This window comes from Protopterus annectens, chromosome 3.part0 (genome assembly GCF_019279795.1).
Source record: "Protopterus annectens isolate FY-2018-M chromosome 3.part0, PAN1.0, whole genome shotgun sequence".
Taxonomy (NCBI): domain Eukaryota; kingdom Metazoa; phylum Chordata; order Ceratodontiformes; family Protopteridae; genus Protopterus; species Protopterus annectens.
The window spans coordinates 874,151,809-874,177,315 of record NC_056731.1 but is presented as its reverse complement, the minus strand read 5'-3'; positions in this window follow the sequence as shown (position 1 = coordinate 874,177,315).

The following is a 25,507-nucleotide window of genomic DNA, read 5'->3' as shown; positions in this document are numbered from 1 at the left end:
CAGGACATTCATTCTCTTCTAAACATATATTGCCAGTGCTGCACAAAACAACAGGAAAATACAGGAAATGGTTAACCAGATAGTGCTGCCCTCAAAATAATAGCAGCTGTTACTTGACAGACTTTCATAGGCTTGACAGAAAGCTGGGCAAATCCTAGTTTACTAAACCCAAAACATTAATTTTTGCATCTACCAAAAATATTTACTATCTAGGACTAATTCTTCCAATGCATATAAATGTGTGTGTGTGTGTGTGTGTGTGTGTGTGTGTGTGTGTGTGTGTGTGTGTGTGTGCACGCGCAGGAGCACACACACACACACACACACACACACACACACACACACACACACATGCACGCACACACTTACACATGCATACAATATTACAAATAAATACACTGGATTCTTTCTCATGATACTTCATAAACAGCATCTCCATGTGTTCCTTTTTGGATTCCATAGAGTTAGTAGAACTGCAGCTAGGTTACCTGACACTCTATATAGCTCCACAGTTGCATGAACTGCCACCACTCCCTTTCCGATTTAAAGTTGAGGAGCAACCACAAATCTCTCCACTGATTTTGAAACTCTAGCAAACCACCTGCTACAAATGAAACAAGCAACTGGCAGCTGTTAAATTACCACACACCAAGTGCTTCAGCACTTCGGCTGTCACCACAAATGCAGTGTTGGTATTCATTTTTGAATGCCAGTACTGCACTCCTGTACCACCTGCACTTGATTATACCACCTGACACATTGCACCCAGGTCAGCTATCTTTTTTTCTGTGCCCTAGTTTTGCCTATGTGAATTAGTCTTCTGATGGCCAAAAGCATGTATCTGGCGGCATTTTGACATAAATGCAAATATGGAAATATCTTACAAAAAATTTACCTTACAGTCAAAGTAAACATGAATCATTCAGACACAAGGCATGATAGCAAGGTATACGAACAATGAACATAACTTACCCGTCCACCTACACCACTACCATCACAAACTCAAAGAGGACAGGAATATATAACTGAGGGCATGGAGGGATACTGGGACTGCAAATGGCTGCACTCAAACTAAAACAATCATGTTGTAGTACAATTAATAATAGCATTGCAGATTCTACTCATCTTCATTTCCACAATTATAAAAACAGAGTGGAATACTTTTTGTGTTAGAGCACCTGGTGGTGGAACAGGACTGCCTTTTTGCTTCATGCCTGTTGTGGAACAGTAGAGTAGTGTTACCTCTGAACAATGGTTAGCAATTGTAAATGCAGTATTAAATAAATATGGAGAAAATAGGAAATGGTCCGATAAACTCCTGGTGACTTCTGTCAGTGTAGTTATTTTATCCATAATGCCTATAGTTTCAGGGAAATATTTTAGGTCAGGTTAATATAACTGCTATAGCATGCATACTCATCTCCACATCATCATCATCAGCAGCACCCTTTTTCCCATTTTTCTACATGGGGTTGGGGTATCGTGTTAACTGTTGCCAACTCTCTCAATTCAGTGCCACACTCCTGCCTTCTTCAACACTCATGCCTGACTATCGCAGATCTTCTTTCACACAATCCATCCACCTCTTTGCTCAATGTTCTCTCTTCATCTTACCTTCTTCCTGTCTATTCCAAATATTCCTCACTAGATTGCCTTTTGCTTTTCTCCACGTGTCCAAACCCCCATAATCTGTTCTCGTTAATCTTTTCTGCAATTGCAACTCATCTCCACCTTTGCATATATTTAAGCAGGCATTGTGAAAATGTATATATTAGGACCCTTATGTCATTTTTTTTTTGTTTTGCTTTTTTTTTTGGTTTGCTATACGTTTGTTGCCAGTAACTAGACAATGGTCCAGCTTTAGAAAAGTGCTTGCTTGGCTGAGTAAGGATCCAATAGTGCAGAAAGTAGCACAATGCAGCCCGATACTGAATAATGATACAGTAGGGACAATGTTCTATAACAGGGTCAGAATAAGTAGGCAATTTGTCGATGAAAATGCAACAGGTTGCATAATGACTGGGGCAGCACTATGGAGGTCACTTGAAACCAGGAGCCCATGATGATGCAAGCACATCCAATAGCCCAGCTAAAAGCTATACAATAAAATCCCGACAATTCTCATTTGTAAATGGGAAGGGAATGGGTCTATAGTGTGAACAAAAAATGAAAAAGAGCAGGTAGTAGAACAAAGAGAAGGAAAGCGTGTATTGGGATGGAGAAGCAAGGGTACGTATTTTTGTGGGCAGTTGTCCATTTATTATATTTTCAAAAAGGTTGAGGAGGAGGTCATAATAGGAAGGTGTGGGGAAAAAAGAGGATATAGAGATGGCAGCAGGGGCAGATAAACAAATAAACAAGTCAGACAAAAACCAATAGTGGAGGTGCTGCAACAAATAGGGAAGGGAACACAAAGCAGAGACGCAAACAGAGGAAGGACACTTGATATGGTGGACTGGACAACAAACATGGGAGAGAACTGACTCACAAGGAAAGGAAACACAATGATTGATGATAGATGGCTGACTTTCACACTGTACAGTGCTGCACCCAACCTTAAGTCAGTGTCCCCAGGACCACTCTCATGGCAGGAACCAGACACTGTCAGTCTGCTGGTCAGAACCAGACAGCTGTGCAACTCTGACAGTCACACAATGGCGTGCTCCAAGGAAGAACTCTAGCTAGGTTATGTGGCACCCTCTGTGTTCCCCTAATTTAGTCTATATTGAAGAGAGAAAAAAAAAGTCCTCTTATAGCTGAGGACCAGAAAAGCTATTCTGCCCTGAAGCTGTAGCAAACTACTTGCTAGAAATGTAACAAGTGGTAGGGTTAATATATCACACACAAGGTTCTTCAGCACTTCAGCTGTGACACTAAATATAGTAATATTTGTGTTCACAGCTGAAGCACTTAAGTACTTCATGTGTAGTGGCATCAGCTGATCACTCCACCTAACATTTGGCATCAGCTGATTACTCTCCCTAACACATGGCATCAGCTGATCACTGCCCCTAACATCTAGCATCAGCTGATAACTCTCCCTAACACCTAGCATCAGCTGATCACTCCACCTAACATTTGGCATCATCTGATCACTCTCCCTAACACATGGCATCAGCTGATCACTCCCCTAACAGCATGCACCTGGGACAGATATCTCCTTCATCCTGCCCTAGTTGCACCTCTTGTGCAGACTACCAGTATGGGTGTTTAGCTGCTGGCCCACCGAGATTATCATCAGGCCTTTCACCTCCTGCTGGATGACATATTAGGACCAGCTAGTGATGTCTCAATTGGCAGCCTACCTCCTACTAGAAACAGACCACCAGAGGACTCCAAGGAACCCTTCAGCTTTCCTTATCTTATTGACCTTCATTAGTTTACACAAATGCTGATCTAGAGACAGAAGGTGACCCAGCAGGTAATGGCAAGGCAGGTGAGAGTGTCACTGCCACATCACACCCATTGCTACACCACATCCATTACCACACCCAACAGAGCATAACATACAAATATAAATGCAGATGAAGAAAGCAAAAAATGAAAAAAAAAGACAGCAATATAGACAGAAAAACAAGAGCTAAGGCGGTTAGCAGCAATATGTGGCATATTGGGTGACATTACAGTGCCTGGAGAAGTATAAGACAGAAACTAAAAGCATCACACAACAGACTGTCAGATGCTTGCCAATGACATGCAAGGATTAACTGGCACAGGCAGGTGGAATGTCCATTGTAAGAATAAGGCATTGCAGACTGACCATGGGACTAGGTATTAATGGCAGGGGTACAGACATGGAAATGGCATGGAGTGATGCCAACCAATCAGGTCCAAAATAGACTATGACAGAGGTAGAACACAGACTGTCAGCCCAGTCTGCATCATCATGCCACTGGTGAGAATTTTTGTTTGATAGATGGGAAATTGTACTGCTCATCCTGTGTTGACAAGGTATGTGACACATAAAGTAAAGCAAAGCTGTAACCAATGGTTACCATGACTAGTAGCACTGCAAACATGAGCAATAAAGGAAATACCAAGAATGTGCAAGCATAACCTTAATGACATGTATGTATCTCAATGTTTGGACAGTCTTGCTTGCCACCACTGGCAAATCAATCAGTTGTCATCTATTTCATCAGATTCAGAAAAACAAAAAACAGAAAGAAAGATGCCTATGCATCCCAAGAACTGCATAAGGCGGAACAATACTATCTATCTAAGTAAGGTAACCACCAATCACTACTACTTACTATAGATCTCTAGATTCCTCCTTTTAACCTGTTTTTCTCATTGGATGAGAAGAAGGTTATGGTGGCATCCTTTCAGGTTGCTGTGATGATGCCAATACTGGTCAACACAATGGGTGATGCCTTGGACACAAAAGAGCCCATTGTCACCATATAGATGTGCATCACCAACCATAATACTAAGGCTGGGAGATGCACTGGATCAAAGTTATCAGCCCTGAATAAACCACATTGTTGGTCATAATTTCAGTACATGAATTAAGAAGCCTGCATCACCATAGAGGTCAGAGATCTTCCCACACATGATCAGATTGCTTTGTGGCCTTCAATATGCATGCACAGGCCGATAGAATCCTCATCACATAGTTTAAGACTGAACAACATTGCATTAAGTGTATGATTCAGAGACATTTAGCCTAAATTGTTTCATTAGCATATTGTGTGATAAAATAGCTATTGGCATTGTAGTGCTCATTAAGCTATCATATTTGTCAGCTATAGCAAGTGGAGCAGTTTATCATCATAAGGTCGATCGGTGAATGGTCGAGCGAGTATGTCTGAAAGGAATAAGGCAACATCCCAAAATTGCGATTGCAAATGTGAATCGCAAAATCCCGTCCCCTTTTTGACCAATGTTAGCACTCGTTTTTAGATGTAGAGCGGTCGGAAATGTCAATTTTGGTGTTTTTACAACATTCTGACTATTCAGCATTTCAGCAGTCACTGAGAAAAGATGCTGTTATGCAGAGTCGAGCAATGTGTGCTCGACCTTATAATTGTAAACCAAGTGGAGCACAGTTAAGATATTTCCTGTATCCTTACCACAACAGATGTAGATAATCTGATGATGATGATGATGATGATGTATATGACACAGCTAATATATCCCTTACCACAACAATGAAGATCCACTATGCATCTCCTATGAGGTCTCCATCAGTAAGTAATGTGAGCTGCTCAAATAAGTCTATTGCTTGTTTTTCTTTAACGTGCATTTGGCATCCTAAATAGCAGCTCACCATTAAATGTCACTAATAAATACTAGTTTGCACTTTTGTCTATGAATTGCTATGTTTCACAGAGGTGGTCAGGTAACATAAGGTGTAGATATATCCCCCTGCATGTTATCAACATGCCATGTAAACCCACATTTATGTGTAAGCTATGTACTTATATGAATGACTCATTTACAAAGTGCTACAGTATTCTACATGTGATTCACATTCCAGTCTGGGGTGTGTCTCTCAGGCAGAAAATTGTTTAACTATGCATTTGCATATATAATTGCTGAAACTACTGCCTCAGGGACAGTGTCTATCTGGTTGAGAAAGATAGCAAAATTATGGTCTACTTCCTTCAAAGCCAGTTAAGGGTGTGGCTACTGGGACCATGCAGAGACCTTTCGAGACAGGAGGATGCCTGATATGACATAGACTTATGGCCAAGAGTGACTGGCATCCCATGCACTAGTCAGCAGTATGGGCATCAGTATGAGGACCTGCTGTGCTGCAGTCCTGAATGTTTATGGGTATACAAAGTAGATGTGAGTGAAGGATACTCCATAATGTATGGTACGTATTTAGTATAACTGCTGTGGTCAGTATTGCATTCAGTAAATGTTTTCCCGGATTTCACAGATCTTTTCATAGTATTGTTTATTTTTCATTTATTCTGATAGATCTCAACATATTCCATGCTGACATGTCAGCAGCTCTGAAGGAAAATATGGGGTCTAATCCATGTCTCCAGCCAAACAGACCCAGGACCACCACCTTGTGAGTACCAGTAACATACCTCTCAACCTCTTTAGCAAGAAATCTGGACAAAGTCATAAATAATGGGGTTACAAAGGCCCAAAAATAGGGACAATTTTTAAATATTGCTCTAAAAAATGTAAGACATTGATAGAATAATGTGTTTTGCATTAGCATGAATTTTCTAAAGAACTTGACGGCTGAATCTCAAATGTCTGCCATTATTTTCTGGCTTCAGTCCTCAATGATTTTCTAGTGATTTGCAAGAAAACTGCAGTTTTATAGAAAACAGGCTAAAACTATGAGGCAAAAATCTGGACATTCTGCAAAAATCTGTAAAATTGAGAGGGATGCCAGTAAAGTCCTCATGAGTCAGGCTGACTGCTTGCAGGTTGTCTGCACTGGGTCCTGTCCTTAACCATCTGTCTGCTTTTGTTTGTCTGTTCATGTGCCTCCCATGTTTTCATGTAATGTATCCATATCCATATCTGAGGTCTTTTATATGTGTCTGTGTCCCCACTGCCTATCTCCATTCAGCCCCATTTTTTTCTTTTCACCCCTCTTCTTTTCTCTCTGTTTCAATAAAAATAGCGCAATTTCACCACAAAAACATACCATCTTCCCCAACTTTATTTTACAGTGTTCCCACTGTGTTTTCCTCTCTTTCTTATACCCCTTCTCTCTCATTGCTGTATTCTCCTCCCCAATGCTTTTTAATCAACCAATGAGTGTCCAGCTTGCTGGTACCCAATCACAGGTCTTTCAAAACTCTAATATGTTTTTCTTCAGGAATGTGCAGGAGCAGCATGTCACCACAGGTAACAGCTTTTGCCTCTCATCTGCATTCTCGTGTTTTGAGTAATGCGCTGCAAAAGTGCCACCTTGCTGTCCTTCATAAAGATTTGGTAACATCAATCCATTTAATTTTTCCTGCTCCATGATGTATCATTGTCTGCCTACTCATATTATATAGTCCTACATAGTCATTCATGTCTATTTATCACTTTTCTGGAATCTATCTATGTGGTGCTAGCATACCTCCCAAACTGCAGACATTGAAAATAGGAAAAAGACCCTTGAAAAGTAAGTGCATTCGGCCAAAAATCTAGACTTATAATTAACATAAAATTTTAATACCAAATAGCACATAACTCTCCCACTTCCAGCAGGAATGTAGGATACTGCTTAGAAATACAAGTTTAAAAAACAGAGTAACAAAAATGATGGAAAAATACAAGCACATTATCAGAGACGGTGTAAAATCTGTACACTTTAATGAACTGTATTGCAGATTTACCACACAAATTCATTGATTTTTGCTTCTGAAAAAGGGGGAATCTAAGACATGTGTCCTCTTTAAATTACTGTTGCCAATAGCATTTTGGTCATGTATTATGGTTTTATGTGTACTAGACAGATTCAAAAATGATGACGGGGGATTCAGAAAATTGCATGGGTAAATTAAGTATGAAAATAGAGACATACCTCTAACAATATCTGCATCATGTGCAGGGGTAAACCAGGCCTGAAAACAGGAAGATTCCTCCAAAACAGGGACAGTTGAGAGGTCTGAGTACTAACTCTGCACCACACTGACACACTACTCTGCAAATCCCAGCTGTAGTTAGCAAGCTGCTAACCTGTCCACCTGGGTAGCACAAACATTCCTAACCAAATAATCTTCTACTATGTGAACAGAGCTGTCTTAAAGAGAACAGGATTTGTCTAAGCTCATAACTGTGCCAATCTGATTATTTTAAAATCTTCAGCACAAGTTTGTAGTATACCAGTGAGTGGTAAGCTGTTGTTGCTGACTTAACGGATATTTCTTGCCTACTTGTTCTTGAACCTCTTTGTCAGTTACCAAGGTCCTGTGAACATTTATGCTTCTATAGCTTCTTGCCAACTGTGTTCTTTGGTTTTTCCAAATATATAGGTTTGTAGGCTATTGAGCACTAGGGCCTGGATAAGCCTAGCCATGCAACCCAAATGTGCCCCACAAGGTATATGTTTTAGATGTTTATATAGGGATAATTGCTTCTTATGACATTATTTACTGAGTGGCTCTGTCCACCAGAGACATAGGCACCAGACCAGGGGTGCATTTTCAATTTTCCTTCCACTAGTCCAAGTTATGCTTAAATAGGGTTAGGGAAGGACTTTGTTTCACATGGATGGGGAGCCTGTTCCAGAGAAAGATAATTCTCTGAGACATATCTGTCTCTCCAACATGTATTATTTATGTTGCAAGCAACATTTAGGTCTTTACAGCTAGCAGTTCTAATGCTGTTTGTTTTGTGGATGTTCAAAATGTTAATCAGAGCAAGGTCCAGGCATGACATGTATGCCAGGCATAAATCACCTCTCAGTAGACTGTAGAAAACAAAGTATAGAGATAGGACTTTGAGGTGATCCACACAGGACATTGTGTTTATGCCCTGTATTCATCTTGTAAGGAACCTTTCTGGACGTTCCAGTTGCTGTATGTATCTGGTTAGGTACATACTGAAGGGACATTATATTCAATGATGGGTCTGATGAAGGCCAAGTGTAGTGACACAATGACTTCCCTGTACAGAGATGCCATGAACCTACTTATAACTTGAGCAACATAAAAGGATTTCCTTACTACCTTGGCTACATGTTGTTTGAAGGGGTTCTGGCATGTAGCTCACAAGACATTTCCCTGTGAACTACATCTCTGAAACCAAATGGCTGCAGCAGCACTTTGCCGTAGTGCAATATGGCTGAAAAGCATAGCCACTGCAGCTGTAATCTATAAATGGAAATATTATAAATAGTGGTGATCCTTACAGATAGCTGTCCAGCTGTATTCAAGCAGAGACAGCCGTACTGGATGTGTAACACATTCCTTATTCTCATTCAAGAAATGCATTTATTTAATTATTAATTTATTTTGTTGTCAGATGTCTGTAGGCCCAGCACAGAACCTTGCAGGACTCCACTGGTGACTGGCCTCTTTGAGGAGGCAGTCTCACCAATTCTAACTTCCTGGGTCATATCTGTGAGCCAGCTGGATATCCAGCATGTTATATAGGGGTTTATGTCTAATTCCATAAGTTTATCAACAATGCCCAGGTGGAGTATTGTATCAAATGCCTTAGCCAAGTCAAGGTAGGCAGTGTGCACTGTTTTACCCTCATCAATTGCCTTGATAACTTTCTCAAAGAAGTCCACCAGGCTCAGTAGGCATGACCTTCCTTTGACAAAGTCAAACTGGGATGGATCCAGTGTCTTAAGGTTTCCTATGTCTTTGTTAATCATTTCCATGATAATTGTTTCCATGGCTTTGCGAATAAAGCTAGTCAGAGTAATGGGTCTGCAGTTTCCGGGATCTGTTGATGGTATGCCCTTATGAAGAGGGATAATTACTGCAGTCCTCCATTCTCATGGCACAAACCCTGTTGTAAGTCTATAGTTAAATAGTAACTCCAGTGACCCTGATAGATCATATTTTAGACTTTATTCGGGAGACATCCCAGAATATTATTGGGGCTCATTGAGGCTGTGTTATTGACCCAAGCAAGTGAAGCCAGGTCATGATCTTTATTTATAGTGGGAGGAGTTATGTTTGAAGGCATTTCTTGGGAAGTATCTGGGGGTCAATGGGGGGGGGGGGCTGTATCTCCTGGCTCATTGAATGTGGCACCATTAACCACAAGTTCGGCATGCTGTTTTTGAGGTTTCTGTCATAGTTGAAAAAGGCCTTATGGTTATCTTTTGTCTTGGAGGCTATCTTGATCTCATATTTGGCTTTATTGGACTTAATTAGCTGTTTTTGCTACCTGTATATTTTAATAAGACTTCTTATCTTTATGAGAGTTACACTTCCTGATTTTAGCCATGATTTTTTTTCTTTTTATTGTACAACCTATTTAATTTGGGATGCCACCAAGGTGGTTTGCTTTTTAGGGTCAGTTTTGGGCTTACTTCTGTTAGTTACAGTGGCCTCTATGCACAAAGTTTCTGTGAACAATTCTGCATAAACTGCTGTATTCTTTGGGTTTGGAGGGGCATTGAATTTTGACATACTATCTCGTAATGAAAGATAGTTTGCCTTGGAATAGTTCCAAATTGTTACTGGTTTTCCTGGGGTTACCGAGTTGATTTTGAAGGAGACAGCTTTTTGTTCAGATCTTATCAAGGAGGATGTGACATTGGGGGAGGTGTAGTGTTCTTTCATACTTGTGAATATAAGGTCCAGCATGTTGGAACCTCTAGTGGGTGCACATGCTAAATGGTTAAGGGTGTTTGTATTTACAAAGTCCAAGAATCTCTGTGCCTGCAGATTTGGTGCCATGTAGGGTTCCAAGTCTATAGAAGGTTAATTAAATTCCCCCATAAGTAAATCGTTAGGTTGAATGGTGAGTATATTCAGGAGGTTTAAGTATGCACTATGAGTTTTCGTGGGACATAGAGGGTGACCTATAGCTTGCTAGGATATGGGGATTTTATCTATAGTGACCTACATGTGGAGAAACTCCAGTGCATAATCCTCTTTGACTATTTTAGAGGTATGCTTGTTACTGATGTATATCGAGACACCTCCACCTTTAGTCCCTGTCTGTGCATTCCTGTGTGTGACATCTTCATTTCTTATGCATTTACATGATGCAGACCACACTGCTAATTTCTTGCTAGCATGTTTCTTAATTTTGTTTTAGCCAAGTATCTTTTATCTATTGGATAAACTTTTTAACTTGTGTGCATTACCTTTTCAAGATCATGTTGATCTGTGTATCTCTCCGTATCATTTAGGTTTCACTGCACCCTTGCCCCCACTCCATATTTATGCAATCTTCTCTTTTCACTTGTGGGTTTGGGCACCTAAGTCTTTTAGCTGCCTATTCTGAAATCTTCAGATTCTTCCTATGCATATTTGGTTGCATGTAACTTTTTTGACCTGCAGCGCTATTTTTATTTAAATATCTATACAGGGACATCTGATTCTGGCTGGTGATGGACTGTTGAGTTTAGACAGACAACACAGACATACAGCAGAAGGTGAGTGATTTTAAAAATACTATATTTTTGGGGGTTTGGCATAGTTTGCCAGACATTAGCTGGGTTAGCTGCCTTTTATATAATTTCATGAATATGTTGTCAGTGAACAGAGGAAAAAGGTTTAATAAGCACCTAATACAATAATTTGTAGAAGCCTAAATTACATTACTGTTATATTGTTACTTTTTATAGCTCAAAGGGACAGTTCAGTCTATTTTTTATTTAAACTGCTAAGGAAGTTAGGTTTACCTCCATTACTGTATTATGCAAGCCTGTTTTGAAGATGTTAGAAAAATATGTATTTGAACATATATAAAGTGCTAGGTTAAAAGCAAATAGTATGTAATGCATTTTATTCTATTTTACAATATGGCAGTAAGAATGATCTTACATGTAATTGCTTGAAGCTTTGGAGCTGCAGTGTGTTTGAACTCTGACCCTGGCAGTAGCCAACTCAGCAAGCTTATGTTTTTCACTAATGATTATCTGCTGGGTCAGGAAAATGAATGTATAGAGCATTGAAAATCTTTCTTCCTTCCTCTGAGATGGTTGGCCTTGCGAATGTTATCAGAGATAAAGCACAGCTGCTAAAAGTAATGTTGCGAGAAGAACAAAGTATAATATTACAAGACTGAACTGACTATTGTATTCGAGCAGGACTGAAACCTTGAAAGAATAACATTTACAGAAAGACATTATAACTGACCAGGTGCTTTGCAAGGCTGTATTATTCTCATGGGAAAACTTTTAAAAAGTATAACATCAGCTTTTTCTTATGAATAGAATATTGTAGACTATAGTGATGTAGGTGCCCTGTGACTGACCACGTCAGTAAGGTGGGCACAGCTTGAATGTATGATTATAAAATGAAGAACACTTCCTGATTCATGCCAGACAAAACTCTATACTTGTATTGTATGGTATTTTGCCTCCTGGTGTACACTAGTAAAGTTTTTTGCATCTGAGCCTTTTGTGTTGTCCTAATTTGTTTTTACTTAACAGTTTGGTCCATTCTTTGACCAGAAACCCTCAACAGCTACAGATCAGAGTGTACCGGTGGTCGAATACTGCACAGAAGAAGCTACCGAAACGGTTCTTCTTGAAGCATAAAGACCTCCGACTGAATTGTCGTCTTGAGAGGCTGGTCACTTTTCTGATCTGTTGCCGAAGAGCGGTCTCAAACTGGTTGACCCAAGAGGCTCAGGTAGGAAGATTTTTGCCTTTTTTTCTGTTTTAGATCAGGGACTAGGTTACAGTAAATGTTATTGTCATAGATTTGTTGTGCAGATCAGGGACATAAGATATTACTGTATATTTTGTCATAGATCAGGGAAACAGAATAAGGTAGGCAGTTATTCTAGATAAACTGTGTAAGGAACAAAGATACCACATGGTAAAAAAGGGTTACGTAACATTTTTCTTTTGACATGGGAAATCAGTGCACTAAAAAATCACGAGATCTGCCCCTAACTGATGACGCAAAATATATGCAATTACAACGAGCAGATAATGTAAGGTATTATACAAAATGGGTTAACAAATACGAATTTGACGGTAAATTAAATAGAATTTCGTTAGTTAAACATTTAAAACAACTTAAATCTGACGCAGAAGGTCAGGCAAAGAAACAACGACAATTAGGCATTCCTCAGGCACACAGGTGGATTGAGGAAGTGAACCGAAGGGAACAGAAACTTAAAAATGCGAAAGCATTATTTTTAGACAAAGAGGATAATAATACAGTAATAGCGACGGCCCCTCCCCCTCCGCCCCCTCCAATACCTTTTTTAGGATATGAAGCAGGAGGACAGGCTAGTCCACCTCCATGTTATCCTGAAGTTGCAGGAACATTAAAACCGTTTGTTAGAGAACCTATTGAAACTAGGTCCCGGACACGTAAAACACTTAGGGATACATATTTATATCAAATAGGGAGAGACTCACTAGAAGAGAGTGAAGAAATCTGTCCACTAATCGAGGTACCAAACCCTCAGGCAGGACAGGAAGGGCAGGACCCAACTCTCCTAGTGTATAGACCATGGACACTGGAAGATATTCGGAAAGCTACAAAGGGAATCCCTCATCCAAAAATTAATTACACAAAGTTTTTACAAGATTTACATGGTATGAGACTAAGTTACCATTTGAATGGGGAAGAAGTAGAAAGGGTAGTTAGACAGATTTTGGGTCCAGACTGGCACATGATTTGTGGCACCTGGAACTCTCGTGACGCACAACTTAAACCACTCCTACATAGTGACGCAGAATTAGACACCAGAGTAAAAGGTCTTACAGACCGAATTTCTGAGAAATGGAAACCTAGAGCAGATTGGACTTGCATTAATCAATGCATACAACAAGATAATGAAACTGTAGATGGGTACTATAGTAGATTATTGGAATGTTTCAATAACCTTAGTGGTATGGCTATTCCTGAAAGTCAGACGAAAGATAGCTCATATGAACAGCAACTGAAAAATGCATTTTTGAAAGGTTGCATTGCACCTATTCGTAGCTTCATTATGAAGCATATAATAGATCATCGAAGAAGTAGGCTACACACCTTACTTGAGTATGCTAGACATGCTGAAAGGCATTTTAATAGTAAAAAGAAAAAGAAGACACAGGTCTTCACAGCAGAAGATGGAGCGGAAGTCTTCGTTGTACAGGGGGGTAAAAAAGGTAAGAAAAATACTCAGGGTAATAACCAATCTGACAAAAGGTCAGAGGATTTTGAAGAGAGAAAAAAGAAAGGTGAGTGCTTTAAGTGCGGTAAAAAAGGACATTTAGCAAGGGATTGCAGGCTAAATAAAAAGGCGACTACAGAAGATAAAGACAAAGGTGATGAGGACTGACTATATGATAGCGATGACAATCAAAAATCATCAGGAAAGGTTAACAAATAAAGGACAAATGTAAATGTAGTAGAAGGAACAGAGGAAGTGAAAGCAGATGTAGAGGATGAAGAAAGTGAAGTTTTAGACTTAGCATTATTGAGCTTGGAGCTCTATTTAGCAGACACAAAACCGGAAGTTACACTTCTGGTGGAAGGAAGGGAAGTGAAATTCTTGTGTGACTCAGGAGCGTCTCGAACTTTGATACACCCTTCAAAGTTACCAGAGCATTCTGAATCGCCTGACTATATATTAGTGAAAGCAGCAAATGGACAGCTATATAGGGAGCCACTCTCCCATGATATAGCAATAACTGACCCAGTTTCAGGTATGACTCAGAAAAGTAAAATTGTAGTTTCTGCAAAATGTCCAGTAAACTTACTGGGAAGAGACCTTATGCAGATATTTGGCATAGCAGTAGTTCCTACTATGCAGGGTATGGAAGCACAAAGACAAATGGATACTTTTGTGGTGCGATCGGAGGGTAAAGCCTTTTACTGGTACAGCCAGGACCTAGTTACGACTGGTCCAGGGGCAATAACCGAGGAACTGATGAATGTAGCCATCAGTAAGGTCCCCACCCTTGACACCAACCAAGAGCATTTGTTACATTGTACTCTATACTACTGTAGCATGCCAGGACCTGATAAGGAATATGAGCAAGAGTTGTTCAAAAATCCCGCTAACAGATTAATATTACGAACCTTATATTGGGATACTGAGGGAAACAGTGTAGTAAGCTGTTCATTACCTCAGGAATTCATGAAACTGTACAAATCTAATAGACTGCCACATGTCAGCTTGACAAAGAGCAAGGATGTGAGATGGGCAGATTTAGGAGAAAAAGTAACAAAATGGGAAAAACAAACTGATTTAGAATTATCAGAACAGGAAGTACAAAAACAGAAATTGAATTGGCTAACACAGACACGTCCAGCTGTACACTTACAACATAGTGAAGACAGCTTATTAGCATTCTTGTTAGAAGAAGAAGAAAAAGCCTTGTGCGATATACCAAACATTCTTTGGTCAACAGGTAAATCAGATGTAGGACTTATTCGAACAGCAGGACCAGTAACCATTACACCTAAACCGGTATTTAGACCACAAAAACGACAATACCCCTTGAGGAAGGATGCAGAGCAGGGAATCAAGCCTATAATAGCAGCATTACTCAAGGAAGGAGTACTGGTAGAATCTCTAGATTCACCATGTAATACCCCTCTATTTCCTGTTAAAAAAGCAAACGGGGAATGGCGGATGGTACAGGATTTACAAGCCGTAAACAATGCGATAATACCCAGAGCACCTACGGTGCCAGATCCACACACTTTGTTGAACGATTTGAAGCCACAACAGAAATATTTTACTGTGGTAGATATAAGCAATGCTTTCTTTTCAATACCTATACATCCTGATAGCCAGTATTGGTTTGCATTTACATTCCAGGGTAAAAGATATACCTATACTCGGCTACCGCAGGGATATTGTGAAAGTCCAACGATATTTGCACAAGAAATGGCTAGTAACCTGGCAGGATTTACTCCACCAGGAGGTAGTCAGATTCTACTTTATGTAGATGACATCTTGCTAGCAGCCCCCACCCAACAGCAATGCAGGGAAGATACAATAGCATTATTGAAATTTTTAGCAGCACAAGGACACAAAGTAAACAAAAGTAAGTTACAACTTTGGAGAAAACATGTTAGATACCTAGGATATGTAATATCCAAAGAAGGTAGAATACTAGACGAAGATAGAAAAACAGTGATTTTACAGGCACCTAAACCAACAACCAAGAAGGAAATGATGTCCTTCTTGGGAACGACTAATTTTTGTCGAAGTTGGATATCGAACTATGCTTTAGAATCTGCTCCATTGGCTGATTTAATATATAAAACACCAATGGCAGCACAAGATGTATTACAATGGACACCTGAAGCAGAAACAGCTTTCTGCAGACTAAAACAATTGATAGCTTCATCATTAGTTTTAGGACTTCCAAATTACCACAAAAGATTTTTTCAAACCGTAGATTGTAAACAAGGATACATGACGTCAGTTCTGATGCGACAGCATGGGAGTAAGCAACGCCCCATAGCTTATTATTCCTCACAGTTAGATCCAGTGGCACGATCATTGCCTCACTGTGTGCAAGCAGTAGTCGCAGCTGCAATGGCAGTACAGGCTTCGGCCTCAGTGGTGTTATTCCACCCTCTCACTCTGAGAGTGCCTCATGCAGTCGCGATAATTTTACTGCAAGAAAAAATAGCATATCTATCTCCTGCTAGACATCTTTCTTGTATGACCATACTGCTGAGCCAATCTCATATGGTAATTGAACGTTGTACATTAAATCCATCAACGTTACTTCCGACTCCTGTGGATGGCACACCACACAGTTGCCTGCAGGAAATTGAGCAAATAACTTTGCCCAGACAAGACCTCACTGATATGCCCTTGGATGATGCCGAGGTGACATTTTATGTGGACGGTTCATGCAGAAAGGATCCTACGGGGAAGAATCTAGTAGGATATGCAGTAGTCACAGATACAGAGATTTTAGAAGCCCAACCCTTACAGCATAACCTGTCTGCTCAAGCAGCAGAATTGATAGCCTTAACACGGGCTTGCACTCTAGCGAAAGACAAATGTGTAAACATATATACTGACAGTCAGTATGCTTTCTCTACAGTGCATGTTTTTGCGCAACAATGGAAAAATAGGGGAATGATAACATCTACTGGCAAACCGATTAATCATGCGCAACTTATTTTGAACTTATTAGATTCTATTCAGTTACCTACCAAAGTAGCTATTTGTAAATGTGTAGCTCATACAAAACAACAGGATTTGATTTCAAAAGGTAATGCATGAGCTGATGCAGCTGCAAAGCAAGCAGCTTCAGACTCAGAAACTTTACTTTTGAATGAGGAATTACAACCCTCTGAGATTTTAGATTTAGAAATGTTAAAAACAATGCAGACATTGACTACAAAAGCTGAGAAACAGAAATGGGAAAGACGAGGTGCAATCCTCGAAAATGGACTGTACATCTCCAAGGAGAAAAAGCCAATATTGCCATCTAATTTATTTAGATATGCAGCTTTGTTGAGCCATGGGCAGAGCCATGTCTCAACAGGGGGGATGGTACAGTTAGTAAATCGAATATTCCAAACATATGGATTCACGAACTTTACACAAAAATTTTGTGCAGCTTGTCATATTTGTAACAAACATCATGCACAAGGAGCATTCAAACCCAAGCAAGGGAGTTTTCCTATACCACCATATCCGTTCCATACTATCTGTATGGATTTCATAGAACTGAGCAAATGTGAAGGGAAAAAATACTGTTTAGTAATTATAGACATGTTTTCCAAATGGGTAGAAGCTTTTCCTACTAAAAATCCAGATGCAGCAACAGTGGCAAAAGCCCTAATAAAAGAAATAATCTGCAAACTACCCTTTTGACTACTGTGCTCCACAGGGCTTCATACTCTTCCCTCATCTGTTAACTATGTTAATTATGTAAAGGCGTCTTCTGGGAGATGTTACTTGAGTGACAAGTTTGCAAAACTATTTTTATACTACATTTATGACATGTAGTTATGCTTCATGTTCCCTCAGGAGTCCATATTATCCATTAATCATTTCAGTAAAGACATTCAATGCCTCCATTCCTGAATAGTTGAGAACTGGCTTAAACTCAATGCATCAGAGATGCTGGTTATGGCTATACATGCCACTCTTACAGAAATTTCAGAGTCAGTTTTGTCTCCCAAGATAATCTACAATGGAAATAGTCTGCAATTCCTATCTGAGGTGCACATTCTGTGGGTCAGTATTTATTCTAAAAAAGCAAATGCAAAAGGACCAGGTCTTAGTTGATGTCAAATCTCCTTTTTTCATCTCAGGAACATTGCCATCCTTAAGTATTGCATTCCATCTTCAAATCTTCCTATTGTGTCACATGCCCTCATTTATTTCTATCTGGATTTGACTAACTACAGCTTGTACAAAATTTCATAGCCTGGCTACATACTGATGTGTCTAGATGCCACCATATTACACCAGTTCTGCAGAGATTACATTGGCTTCCAACCAAGAAATGGATCATCATAAAGTTCTTGTCTTGTGTCATATATAAAGTTCCTGTCCTAGTATATCTATCCCTTCATGGCTTGGATCCCACCCAGCTGCAAGATCATTTGACTTCATACTAGTCAGCTTGATTCCAGTATTTTGCCTCACAGGGACTGTTAGTTGTTTGGGTGAAGTGAACCAAATCTTCCAAGGATTAGGAATTTGCATGTCAAGATCCATAACTCAGGAAGTGACTACCTGGTTAGCTGACAGGCTCTACAATACTGGGTAGATTCAAGCACTATTTGAAGATATAACAAACACTACTATTCCATTGTAAAACATAATATTATTTATTTATTTTATTTATTTATTACAGTTTGATGACCGAGATAGTCCACTGGACCTGGAAGAGCCTGTTTTCAGTGGAGGTCCGGGGAGAAAAGCTCCACAGGATATAGACAATTTTACAATAGTTATAAAAGAGTAAATAAAGTAGTAGAACAAAAAAAAAGCTATAACTATTTGATTTAGCATACACCCAACTTACTGCTTTGATTCCTTTTTCTTTTATTGAAACATCATCATTCCAGATGATCCATGTTTTAAATGTACTTATTTATCTTATTGATTCATTTTTGTTGTTTTATTTTTATGCCATTTTACTTTCTAGCATTAGTAGTATTACTGCACTAATTATTATTTTGTGTCACTATCTTCCATATTTTGTTTGTGTGGTACTAGCACTTAAGTACTTAAACCTAGAGAAGAAACTGAAGTTAACGTTATACTAATTCTTTGAGGTCCAATGAACTGAAATGGTCCTGTTTGGTGGACAGCTTCATATCATTTAATGTCAAAGGCTCACAAGCAGTGATAACTAGTATCCTCAAAAGCAAGGTCGGCAAATGAAAGAAACAGAATGGGCAGGAATATCTTAATGGGTGAGGCTATATTATACCAGCATCAGCTTTGAGCACAGTTACAGCTTTATATAATTGTTGATACACTATTGTGCCTGAAAAAATAGACTTCAAGCAGAAGTCTTCCTTTCAGAAAAAAAGAGTTTATTTGAGATATAGGAGGTGGTTACAAGTGTTTTATGGACAGTATATACCCCAGACATATGTTTTTGAGCAAATAAAAATAATGATGACATTAATGTATTTCATTTTGCTTCCTCCCAAACACATGCTAGACATACTAAGCTAGATCAATAACTGTTTAACTGTGATCAAATGACAACAGAGACCAATCATGTTCATCTGCAGCCTACTGGTGTACTCATGAATTACAGTCACTTGAATGACTGCATACACTTCAGATGTTTAATTATAATCAGAAGAATGAATAAATAAATACATATGTAATGATCATGGTAATGCATTTCAGCTCACTGTACTCAGACACATACAGTGCAATCCACTGCATCGTCTATTGTACACAAACACATAAATACATACATACATTCATGTGTGCTCACCAGTTAAGCTACTTTATTTTTTATTTTATTTTTTTTTAATTATTTAACATTTGTTGACCGGGAAAGTCTGACTAGGTTCCACAGATCCTGTTTTTAGTGGAGGCCCGCGGAGAAATGCTCCAGAAGCATGATTTAGAATATGTGAGGAAACCGGAGTACCTGGAGGAAACTCACGTGAACGCAGGGAGAACATGCAAACTCCACACAGAAGGCACCCCAGCCGAGAATCGAACCAGAGAACCTCTTGCTTACATAATGGCCATAGGAATTTGTTTCAGATCATTGATGTCACACACACATACAGTAAAACCTGTTTCAATCACCACACATGCATACACACTGACATATACTTGCTCAGTAATTACTGCAACTTTATTGATTATGTACACCTCATGCATCTGATTGTAATCAAATTAATGAATAAATGAATAATGACCATTGTAATGTATTTCTTCTTGGTGCTATCAGACACATAAAGTGCACTCCATTACAATACCCCTTCCACAACCATATCAGTTTTATCCACTTTACTGACTGCGCATAAGCCAGATGAACAACTGGGAGCAAACAGATGAATTAATTGACAATGTCCACACTACTGTATTTCAGCTGGTTGCTTTCAGTCACATGCAGTGAAACCAATTACAACACCCCATACACAAATACACACACAGATATCCCCCAACAGCTGCCACTTTATTGACTGAATATACATCAGATGTCTGATTGTGGTCAAATGAATGAATTAATAAATAATGGACACTGCAATAACTTATTTCAGCATGTTGTTGCTAATGCCACACAATGAAATCCATTGCAGACCTCTGTACACACACACACACACACACACACACACACACACACACACACACACACACACACACACACACACACACACACACACACACACACACACACACACATTACATTATTTTATTATGTATAAAAGAAAATATTGCCTGTCTGTCAGTGGGATTGGCACTGTTAAGCAGAAGAATACAAATATTGTCCTTAACATGAAGTTCATATCACATGGCACACTAGAACATTATTTAATAACACAAACTTATAAAGCAAAAAAAAAAACACATCTTTCATGGTTGTACCATCAGAGTCTATTTACAAAAATGTTGTCACTATTCAGTTAGACTTCTCAGGCACCTGTTCTCTGAGATGCCTGTTCTAAAGGGAAACTGCCTCTTCCTGCTTTGTCTAGCAATCCATTTAGTCCCCATTGAAGTGCCATTGCCTGTCTTTCATAATAAAGGGAAGGAGAACCTGTAGTAAGGTAGATCACCTTGCTTAATATGAAACCACAAGGCAAATGCAGCAAAACCTTCTACCAAAACCAAAAAAAAAAAAAAAATCACTGAAAAAGATCACACTCATATTCCATAGCTCAACTCATATTTTAATAACAATTTGAGTACTTTAATTCTTTTATAACCAGACTTCTTCAAAACTAAAATTTACCACGTCAGTCGTTCGTTATATTTGGTGTTACCAAGATACATGATCAAATATGAAAAAGATCAGCAGGCATTTAATTATACTAAGGTGTTTGTTGCTACTATAAAGTGCCATGGAAATGTGAAAATCAAAATGTAATAACATTAAAAACTATATAAAATATAGACAATATTTGGATGAAGTTAAATACTATTAATTTTCTACCTTTAATTTTAAAACACAAATTAATGAAATGTTTTTATTGATTTCAGGGGTGTTATTTGCCAATAATCTAAGTTGTCAACGTAATTCCTAATTCCTTATACTCCAAAGTCTCACAAACACAGACACTGTACTGTTACAATAACTTATTAGAGCAGTCATCTGATGTATCGGTTGTTGTAACTCTGGACAAATGAAATCACCATGTCTTTGTAGAAACTTATTTCAACAGCCATTAATATTATCAGATGTTGTACCATTGCCTAAAGGTGGTCATTATGTTACCTTGTAATGTGATTACAGCAGACAGGTGATGCATTGGCCAGTACACACCTACACAGACCTTGTAATTACGTAACTGGCATTTTACTACAGCAGCCATAAAACATATTAACCAGTATATCCCTGAAGAAATGCAGTCTTTATTTCAGTGTGTTTGCTTATTTCACTAGCCATCTGAAACACCCCTTGACAAATGCAGCCACTGCATAACTGCAGTAAATAATTATGTTAGCCATCTGATATATTAATAGTACGCATCTCAGGCTGCATATAATGACAGCAGTTTTGCAAAACAAAGACAACAGAAAAAAAACAGGAAGATAATTGACAAGATAAAGGCACACAACTAAAATCAGATAATTTAGGAGATATATGACAAATAAGCAATCTCCAATAAATGAGTAGACAAGCAGACAGTACAACATTTGAAGCTGATTTACACTTTAAGAAATCTATGTTTAGAAAGGGACTTTTCTCAAAAAGGTTTACCTGGAAGAAAAATAGTTGTAATAGGCAACATATCAGTGGTTGTCATAATCCTTCAGTTAAACTAATCTGACACTTGTGTCATAATTCATATATACACACTCTAGTTATTCTAGTTATGAGACAAAGTAAGGTACTGAGCAAATAACTAGAGAGGGAAAGGTAATAGAATGGGAAGAGGCCAAGAATTTATTTGGACTGCAGGTTAGAGATTGTCTTCCCTGTCAAGGATTGATATCAGAGTATAGACAAAGAGAAAGAAATAGGGGGATCCTAAATAAACGACTAGCACTGGTAGAGTTTTTAATAGAATCTAGAACAGAAGCTGCCATTAAAAAAGGAACAATTAGTAAAGCATATGAAATATTGCATGATAATTATAAGTATCAATCACGGGAGCTTAGAAAGGATTGGGAAGAGAGACTGAATAATGAATTCACAAAGAGACAATGAGGGGATATATGTATATCTCGCAAATATGCAACAAAGTCTAGAAGATTTAGGATTTTTGCCTGGAAATGTTTACATAGCTATTTTTATACCCCAAGTAGACTCTAAAGAATTTTTCCTCAGGTGGATAGCAAATGTTGGAGATGTGAAAGGCAAGAAAGAGATGGCTGGGAACATATTTTTTGGGAGTGTAATGAGCTAGCCGACTTTTGAGATTCTCTGCAAACTGCTCTGCCGGAGATAGTAGGTGAGTGGATTGGATCAACTGGGGAGATTATTTTTTTGAGCTATGATACAAAATCAGAATTGCCTAGGCATAGTAAAGCCTTGCTGAGTCTATGGTGGCTGCCAAAAAAGCAATTACTAGAAAAGGGAAATCAAAGTCTAGACCAACTTTACTAGAAGTATGGATATAGTAACAGAAATAAAACAACTGGAACTGGGATCTTTAGAAAAAGGATGGAGCAAACTACATAGAAAAAAAACTGGGAATTGTACGAACAATATATGCAGAGAAGGAACAAGGTTTAGGAGGCAGGATTTGAATGAGATATATAATGCTTAACTGACAATGGCTGGATAGATTGTAAGTGATATATAATGTTTGCAACTACAGTTGTTTCAATGGTGTTTGTGATGTATAATGTTTGCTACTAAAGTGGTGTCATTGTTGTTTGTTTTTCATTTATATAAATGTAATATTTCCTGTGTCATACGTGATAATTTAAAAAAGATGTTTATTGAAATAAAAGTAAGGCATTGAGGAGTGTAGGCTTTGCTTCCTAACTAGATCCTAATATGCAAGACATCAATAGTATGAAGTGATCCAAATAACTTTGTTGGTAATGCTCTAAGCAAAAATCCTTCTATTATGTACTTTACATCATAGATCTTAATTAGAGTTCTACATTAAGGCCACATGAATAAGCATGTAGGTGATTTGGCTATCTCTTTCTTTTGACATTATAGACTTGACCATTTACAAAAAGATTGCTCACCTAAACCTCACTGTCTTTGCTATTTTTGCTCCCTGACTAGAAAGGGTTATGTCTCCAAGATAGCTTGAGATGTTCTCAGGAACTACAACTGATAATATACTGTAATACACATCTAAAATATCTTTACATTTTTCTCCAAGCTGCAAAGGTAAAAGAGCAACTGCATCTGGAATTTTAATAAACAAAAATTATTTTAATAACATTTATGCCACATACTTTAATAGAGGGCATACATCAATTTCTTCAGAAGAACTTCTCCTCCCTTTCTCTATAAGCAAGAAATGGAATTCCCTTCCTTCCACCCTAAGAACTATACCAAACTCAGACAACTTTAAATCCTAACTTTTCAAACACCTCTCCACTATATGGAGATGTACCTGCCATCAGGTTTCCTCACAGGTTCCTAACCTCTCTAAATTTCCTATAATTACTTCACCATGAGTGTGTCTAAGCTCTCCACAATTCCAAGAGGTACTTATCACACAACACAACTGCGTAAATATTGTAAATAGCATCATACTTTAAATGAGTGCATGTAAAGTGTTTTCTACCCTTATTTTATTGCTGTTTCTTAGAGTGTTTGCTTAAATGTATCTGTATAAACCTCTGAACACCCTTAAGCTATTTTGTTTGACTATGTGTTACACTGTGCATATTTTGTAACTGTCCTATACTATGTATCTCTCTGTATGTCCTATATGATGTATCGATGATCTCTTATATTTGTACTGTATTATGTTTACTGGAGCTTTTCTCCCCGAGCCTCCACTGAAAACAGGTCCTTTGGGCCCAGTGGACTTCCCTGGTAATCAAACTGGAAATAAATAAAATAAATAAATAAAGTATATGGTATTTTTAGACACAGTGTCATAAAAATAGTACAACTCTTAAGATTTTTACATGTGGCAGAATTGATTACTACATCTTTTGTATACTTGTATACTTTTTAGCTATTGTTTAACAGCATATTAAAAGTACAGATACACAGCACTGAAAAGGTGCACCCAGGTTTAACATGAAAAAAATACAACCTAGTATATTTTACATTTCTTCCCTTTGTATACAGATTTGTACTGTCTATCTCCACCAACGGGAATCGCAATATTCGCTTACAACCTACTTCTGACTTATAATCATTATGCTGTACCAAATTAATTTCATTATGTGCTTCTTCAGACTCTTTGCTGCAAATCCTTCTGATAACCCCTCCATTTTTTGATGACCTGACAACTTTTATCCATTTTACATCCTACCCTATCTCCATCTGTTAGAAGGTTAACACTTCTCATTCCTTTTGGAACTCTAACCCTGATAATGTCTGTTTATTTTCTAACTCCTGGCAACTTTTTTGTTTTACTACTGAAATCATCATTCTCCATTCCTATTTATCTATCAATTAAATGATTGTCTTTCCCTTTCCTCACTCACAGCAAAGTTCCCAAGTGACTTCTATCTTTTCCTTAGAATTCTCTTCCATTCCATCTGTGCCTGTCTCCACTGTGTTCTATCCCAATCATACTTCAAAAGCATGGGATTCATGCCTGCCCATTCTTTTTTAAATGTCTACCATCTTCCATACATCCTCATTTCTTCTTTCTTCTTCCTGTCATATGTCACAAACCACCTGAGCAATATCTGTAGCTGTTGTTTCTACAGGCATGTCTTTTCTTTGGTGCCATACACCTCCCCAATGCATTTCATGAACTTTCCTTCTGAATTACTGTACTCATCTGCCTTCATCCTTTTCCATTTCCTCTCTTCCCATTAGGCCTCATTTTTTTATGCCCACATATATCATTCACTATTTGGTATCTAATGCCATTTATGTCAATGTGCTTCTTTCCTTCATTGTTTCTATCTTGTGTACTCCTCTTTACCATCATTGCCCCCAAAACTGTTCATAGGTCTTCCACTCCTGATATTACGTTTCATAAAGTAATGGAAGGGTCAAAACCTTACATTGTCTTATCACACTGCTTCAAGCAACTAAGCCTCCTTATATATTCATTTAACTTCCAAAGCTTTTGGCCATTAATCCTATTTTTCTTCCCAATCCTTTTTTTCCAGGATGTATTCACCTCTGTGGTACCCATACATTTACATCCTCACGGGCTCAAGCCTGTTTTGC